The 8066-nt window shown below is 41.0% G+C and overlaps 1 pseudogene; it reads left to right on the top strand.

Moving 5' to 3' along the window:
* The first annotated feature begins 2855 nt into the window (after positions 1–2855).
* Positions 2856–4627, top strand: LOC101680628 (annotated as a pseudogene).
* Positions 4628–8066: the final 3439 nt, after the last annotated feature.

Raw genomic sequence — 8066 nt, 5'->3', positions numbered from 1 at the left:
GCTGTCCTCCGTAAGGTACACAGACTTATAGCCTCACGAGAGATGAAGTCAGTAATGACATCTGGGAGCAGGGAACGTCGTGTGAGGTATTTTGTGTACTTCCGCCCCGTTCCACAAAGCTTTGCGGTGGTTTGGTACACGAATGCATCCACATACATGCCAGCAAGCCATAAATACAAACAATGAATAAGCACTGAGAAAAACACAACTGAGGGTAGGAAATCAAGACCCAGGGTTAGGAGTGGTAAGGGACACCAGCTCAAATGCACAAGCTGTCAGGACAATACCGCGACTACCTTTGAATCTTATATTTGATTCTGCATTTCCTAGAAGAAAAAAAAATGTCCTTCCTCACGTATGGTCTACAAGTTGATCTGTGAAGGCACAAACCAGCCAGCACACTCACCCTCTCCGCCCTCTGGGCACTGACTCGGAGAATCCCGTCAGCAGGTTCCATGGGATGCACTTCCGGATCCACGGTCTCGCGGGGCCGCATGGAATGCCGGGTAATGCAGAGAAGCAGGGCAAGGAGCACTCTAGGCTCTCGGCAGTGAGGTTCTGACTGTGGTCAGAAGAACGTGGGTTTATGAAACAAGAGGCAGGGAAGTGAGACAGATTTTTCCATTCCTGCCAGCGACACAGTGTTTCCTTTTAAAATAAATTCAGCTTTTAAAAATACGTCAAAAAATAAATAAAATTTTTTTAAAAAGTCAAAATCTATATCAATAATAATAGTACAGACGAGGGGCGCCTGGGTGGCTCAGTGGGTTAAAGCCGCTGCCTTCGGCTCAGGTCATGATCTCAGGGTTCTGGGATCAAGCCCAACATCGGGCTCTCTCAGCGGGAAGCCTGCTTCCTCTTCTCTCTCTCTGCCTGCCTCTCTCCCTACCTGTGATCTCTGTCAAATAAATAAAATCTTTAAAAAAAAAAAAAATACAGACGATGTATGTTTAAGACAAACTTGTGAAGTTATGACATAAGCACCTGGCACCTGAGAAGTTTTCTGGGATGTCCATTTATAAGCAGCAATGGTTCCCAGAGAACTTTCCAGGGTGAGTTCGTAGCAAGTATTTTCCTGCCTGGAGTCTGTGTACCGTCGGGGTCCTGAGACAGGATGCACTTGTATCTACATTTATATGTAAGCATATGAAATGAGCTGAGTTTTACTACTATTTATTTTTTTAAGGAGATTTTATTTTATTTTATTTTATTTTAAAGATTTTTTTACTTGAGAGAGAGAGATGGAGCTAGTGAGAGAGGGCACAGGTGGCGAGGAGAGGGAGAAGCAGGCTCCCCGCTGAGCAAAGAACCCCCTCCCCCGCCCCCACACCCACGTGGGACTTGATCCCAAGACTGGGATCATGACTCCAGCAAAGGCAGAGGCTTAATTGACTAAGCCACCCAGGTGCCGCACTACTATTTAAATATTCTTTTTTGTTTGTTTTGTTTTTTAAATGCCAAGCCCAGTAGCTTCCAGACTTGCCTTTTTGTTTTATTTTTTTTTAAGATTTTTATTTATTTATTTGAGAGAGAAAGAGCAAGAAAGAGAATGAGAAGGGAGAGGGCCAGAGGGAGAAGCAGACCGCCCACTGAGCAGGGAGCCCAATGTGAGACTGCATCGGGAGACTCCAGGATCATGACCTGAGCTGAAGGCAGTCACTTAACCAACTGAGCCACCCAGGTGCCCTGTTTTGTTTTTTTTTTTAAAGATTTTATTTATTTATTTGAGAGAAAGATAGAGAGTGAGTAACAAGCACCTCACCTGCTTGGTCAGCTTGCCAGGTGTGACCTGCCTGGGGCACTCCCTGTGGTTCTTTAGGTATCTGGGGGTTTGGGGGGAGTGGAAGTTCCCTAAGCAAGGAGCTGACACATTTTTTTGTGGTTGCTGTTCACTTGTCCCCAGTGGCCCCATGCTGGAGTTTAGATGTGTCTCGGTAGGTGTAGTGCATAGACCATCTGATTTCAACTAAACTACCTTTCACAAAATGGAGAGAATTTAAGACAAATCCCCCAGATAATAAGCATAAGTAAACAAAAAAGAAATGGCACAGCCTGCATATCTCTGATTCTTCAGACAGGAAAGCTTTTTATCAGCCACGTTATGAGGTAAAGCAAGGTTCTGATCTATCCAACCAAAAGTCAACCTCCAAGCTTAAACTTAATAGAAAGACTACCTAAAATATGGATTTACCTCCCCTCTTGTTAGTTATGAACCTTGCCTTGAGTTTGTGTTGTGCTTGTATTAGCTACAGGGAGCATGAAGCCATCAGGATTACCAGGGTATTTTTAAAAGGAAGCAGCTTAAAGAGACATCATCATAATTGAGTGACATTGTTCTAGCAATTAATAATAAAAGAAAAAAGTCACTAATTTTCATCTGTATGTCATCCTTTTAAAATTGCCATTTTATTCATGCTTTCTAATACGATAACATATTGATATCCTGGCATGGGTATATAATTTATAAATAAGTCCATATGGATTGGGAGAATATGCAGATACATTTTTTCATTCATGAGGGATGTAATTAAAACAGTTGGGATACTGCTGCTTTAATTTAAAAATTACTGGTTGAATGGAATTATTAAACTTAGAATCACTACATTTGGAGAACAGCCATGTAATAATTATTTTAATTTTAACAGAGTTGACTGAAGACTAGTCTTGCCTGGCGTGGACACCAGAACAGGTGATGGCCACTGCATCATCCATATCCACATCAGCCACCGGCTGCCCACCACCCACTGCCCCACCGCCACTGCTCACTGGCCACCCCCACCCCCCACCAGCCTGCAAAGGGCTGCCACTTCCACCACCATCCTTTCTGACTTTCTGGCTTTTCCATCACCCTTTCCATAGTTCAAAATGAAGCTGTTCTCATTTCTGGAAGGAACCTTGCCCAGCAGATCAAGCAGGAAGTGCGGCGGGAGGTGGCATTGGGCCACATGCTGCCAAGTTTGTTAGGAGTGTGGTTCTGGTTAGTGAGCAACCTGTAAGTCACTCCTCCAGCCTCAACAAAACCAGGGCAGCTGCAGATATGGGAATCACTGCACCATGGTGAAACCAACTTCAGTTTCAGAGGAAGAACTATTGAACTGAATCCATAAACTAAATAATGATAACATAGGTGGTGGCCTCCTTGGTTCAGCTGCCTCTTCCAGATCACATGGATGAGGAAGAGATCTGTAATACTGTTTCTCCAGACAAGGATGTTGATGGCTTTCATGTCATTCATGTAAAGCAAATTTGTATGGACCAGTATTCCATGTTACTGATGACCTCATGGAGTGTCTAGGAAATAATTAAGCAAACTGGCATTCCAACCCCAGAGAAGAATATGATTGTGGCAAGAAGATCAAAAATGTTGAAATGCCCATTGCAATACTACTACACACAGATGGGGCACATGAATGACATAAAGGCAATGAGATTATAATATCTCATCCATATACTCTCAAACATACAGTTCTGGCAGATATTGTGGTCTCTAATACAGGAAGTCCAAAACTGATTACAACAGATATAATTAAGGAGGGAGCAGCCCAACATTACTTGGCATCAGGGAGATACAAATAGGAACCACAATGAGATACCACTTCACAACAGTCAGAATAGCTAAAATTAACAAGTCAGGAAACAACAAATGTTGGCAAGGATGCAGAGAAAGGGGAACCCTCTTACACTGTTGGTGGGAATGACATACTCTGGAAAACAGTATGGAGATTTCTCAAAAAGTTGAAAATAGAGCTACCCTACAGCCCAACAATTCCACTACTGGGTATTTACTCCAGGGGTACAAATGTACTGAACCAAAGGGGCACCTGCACCTCAATGTTTATAGCAGCAATGTCCACAATAGCCAAACTATGGAAAGAACCCAGATATCTATCGACAGATGAATGGATAAAGATGTGAGATGTATACATATAGGTATATATAATGGAATATTACTCAGCTAACAAAAAATGAAATCTTGCCATTTGCAATGACATGGCTGGAACTAGAGGATATTATGCAAAGTGAAATAAGTCAATCAGAGAAAGACAATTGACATATGATTTCACTCATATGTGGAATTTAAAAAAAAACAGAGGAACATAAGGGACAGGAGGGAAAAAATAAAACAAGATGAAATCAGAGAGGGAGACAAACCCTAAGAGACCCTTAATCATAGGAAACAAATTGAGGGCTGCTGGGGTGGGAGGGGAGGTGATGGGGTAACTGGATGATAGGCATTAAGGAGGGCACATGATGTAATGAGCACTGGGTGTTATATAAGACTAATGAATCACTGACCTCTATTTCTGAAACTAATAATACACTATATGTTAATTAACTGGATTTAAATAAAATAAAATAAAAATTTTTAAAAGGAAGGCGCAGTAATCACCAATATGGGAATAAATAGACTTCAGGATCCCGTACTTGTTAACCCTACATTGATTGTAGATATGGATTTTGAAGGAGTCAGAAAGAAAGCCAGTGACATCACTTCAGTCTCAGGGGTGTTGGTCCCATGACAGTAGCAATCTTAATGAAGAATATCATTATCATCGCAAAAAAGGTGCTGAGGCTTGAAGAGCAGGAAGTATTGAACCCCAAGGAGCTTGGAGTAACAACTAATTAACTGTTGTGTTTTCTGACATGAATACCACTCCAAGCTAGTTCGAGAGACAAAACAAGCCAATAGAAAAGCAATATTTTTTATTTATTTTACTGAATTTGTTTTAAATGATTTAAAATGGTTGTATTTATTGAAAGCTTAAACAGGTGGGCGTCTGTGCATAGTTCTGCAGTACCTCACCATAGATAATGCCAATATCATTCTGGGTCATGTGATCCAGACAAGAGAAGCCATTCACCTACTGATTAACATGGCAAACATTGTGACGTTGAGCATGGATGCTTAACTTTGTCGAGCCACTTCAGTTAAAATTAGCTTTTTCTAGGATTGCATTTCCCAACTTGTATTCCAATAAGAGTTGATACTCTAGGTTCCAAAACTTTTGAGTTCAACTGGCCAAACCAAAGGAAAAATGTTCCTAGAGAAAATTAAGGAAATGATCAAAAGGAAGAAATGCTAATTGAGTAAAAAAAATTACTCTAATTTACATACATATGTATGTAAAAACTACACGTTAATGGTGCCCTAAGCTGTCATCCGTCTTTGGCTTAGTCATTGAAAAACGTTTAGGGTTGCTCCACGTGGGGTTAATTCTCTTTTTATGTGTTACATTTATGAAGTTTCCCATTTTTTTCCAGGATTGAAAGGCTTATTTTATTTTATAGGTCATTGGTGTGTATTGTCATATTTGGTTTTTCCTATATCCTTGAACTTCATTGTCACATCTTTGTACTGTTGGGGGTGTCCATGTGGTTTCTTTGGTGTGTCTTGAAACCTTTTTCTGAAAAACAAAACTTGGGCCTGATGTCATTAGAGCACCTGGCATAAGTGTGCAACTGACTTTTCCACTGAAGACTTGTCAGCAGCTGCCTGCTTTTCTTTAATATACCTGTGAGGCTTTCCCTGGTGGGTTTTTGAGAACTTGAGTTAATATTGAATTTAATCAGACTTACTGATTTAAAGGGGTTTTTGTTTGCTTCATTTTTCTTAAATAAAACACTTCTGAGTGGTGTGGGGGGAAAAAGAAAAAAGACTAGTCTTGGGGGGCCTCTGTGGTTCAGTGGCTTAAGCCTCTGCCTTCAGGGTCCTGAGATCAAGCCCCGCATCGGACTCTCTGCTCAGCAGGAAGACTGCTTCCCCCCTCTCTCTGCCTGCTTCTCTGCCTACTTGTGATATCTCTCTCTCTGTCAAATAAATAAACAAAATCTTAAAAAAAAAAAAAAAAAAAAAAGACTAGTCTTACCGTTAGTGGTGTGATCACAGGATGCCTCACCCACACAGGCCACATACAGTGTGTGACATCAATATTTGTGTGCAGGAAGAAACTCACTCAGCTATTTTCCATGACCAGCAAACAGGCATCCACATTTACTAAAGTAGTTTCAAATTATTAATATGAAACTAATACAAAAGAGTTTGCAGAACCCAACCCTGCTTTATGCTACTGGACCCTATTAGTTGAATCATCAAAAGATAAGCCAGAAACAACCTAAGTGTCTGTCCATTGATGAATGGTAAAGAAGATGTGACTTATATGCTTATGTATATGCATCATTCACCCATGAGAAAGGAAATTCTGCTATTTGCAACAACATGGATGGACCTTGAGGGTATTATGCTCAGTGAGATAAGTCAGATAAAGGAAGGCAAATAATGTATTATCTCACTTACACATGCAACTTAAAAAGCTGAACTCTTAAATTAAAACAGCAAGTAGAGTGGTGGTTACCAGGAACTGGAGGAGGGAGAACAGGAGCGATGTTGTTTAATGGTACAGGCTTGCAACTAATGGATTATTAAGTCCTGGAGATTTCATGCACAGTATAGTAATTATAGACAACACTCCTGGATTATGAACATCAAGCTTGCTAAGACCCAAATCTTAATTTTTTCCACCACAAAAAGAAAAAAATTAGAAATTACACGATTGTAGTGAGCAAAGCGTCACTACAATAATAATCGTGACTTAAGCAGATATCAACAGCTATGAATCCATACATAACTCATTCAGTCTGAGCCAAAGCTGGCTACTGTCATAGAGCCACATATAGAGGAAAGGTCAGTAAAAGTTTTGAGCAAGGTGCAGGAGACAGCATGGTCATGAATGGACAAGCCAAGGAAAATTTTGTTTCTCACACAAAATGTCAGCCTGGAAACCCAGACGGCAGGTTAGAGAGAAGAGAGCTATGACAATGAAGTGAATGAAATACCTACTGTGCACGAAATGATTGTCATTTTAAAAATGGGGGTCCCATGTTCTTTGAGTCTAATCAGATAGAACTGTGATTATTGCCATGAATATTTGTGCCCCCAAAATCCATATGTTGAATCCTAACCCCAAAGGTTATGTATGATGTTAGGAGATGGGGTCTTTGGAAAGGGAAAGGTCTTTAGGTCATGAGGAATCTGTCTTATAGAATCAGAGCCTTCTAGAAAAGGCTTTGCAGAAGTCCCTATCCCCTTCCATCAGGTGAAGACACAAAGAGAAGTAGTGCCTATGGACCAGGAAAAGGGCCCTCTCCAGAACACAACCGTGTTGGCACCTTGATCTTGGACATTCCAGCATTCAGAACTGTGAGAAATAAATTTTCATTGTGTATAAGCCATCCAGGCAGTAGTATTTTGTTATAGCAACTGGGATGAGCTAAGACATCAATGAAGTTCACTTAAGTTATGAGGTTGATGAGGATTGATACTTACCAATATGAAAAACAGACTAGCTCCAGTGGTAAAGGTATTCATCCACCATCTTATTTAAGCATGTTACGAGCATGTTCCCTCAGCTGAAAGGAGCATGGGAGTCTATCACATTTGAATCACTTTCCCAAGGGCCTTAAGAAATAGGTCCTTTGAAGTGCCTGGGTGGCTCAGTCATTTAAGCATCAGACTCTTGATCTCAGTTCAGGTCTTAATCTCAGGGTCATGAGTTCAAGCCCCACATTGAGCTACATGCTGAGCAAGGAGCCTACCTTAAAAAAAAAAAAAGGAAAAAAATAGGTCCCTTAGAGAAGATCAACCTACAATAAAATCAGTGAAAGAAGGTCTGTAACCTTGAAGACATGTAACTCAAAAGGGGGAAATGATGAAAGGAAGGAAGCTCTCTTGGCTCGCAAGCATAGGTCATAGCCCCCACAGAACAGAAAAACCAAAGTCAGAGAGTAAAAAGTTACAGCAGTTTTCCAGGACCTACCAAAGAAAGGAGTTTCTGACTTTTCCTTATTCTTTAGACCAATGTAACCATAAATACAGATGAATCATAAATGAGAAGGGTCTTTGCAGAATAACCAGCTGTCTCTGCTCTGGTCTGCATGCCTCAGTCAGTCTCCTGAGGAGTCCTTGGGCTCCCACACAGATGTGTATACTAGGAAGAGGATTCCTTTCCCCAGTGGCAGGCTAGGTGTGGCTCACTGCAAACAAGTAAATAGGATGGGGCACCTGGGTG

The sequence above is a fragment of the Mustela putorius genome, unplaced genomic scaffold (genome assembly GCF_011764305.1).
Source record: "Mustela putorius furo isolate JIRA1106 unplaced genomic scaffold, ASM1176430v1.1 tig00537227_pilon_pilon_pilon, whole genome shotgun sequence".
Classification (NCBI taxonomy): Eukaryota; Metazoa; Chordata; class Mammalia; order Carnivora; family Mustelidae; genus Mustela; species Mustela putorius.
The sequence above is the reverse complement of the archived record's forward strand: the minus strand, read 5'-3'. Positions and strand labels throughout refer to the sequence as shown.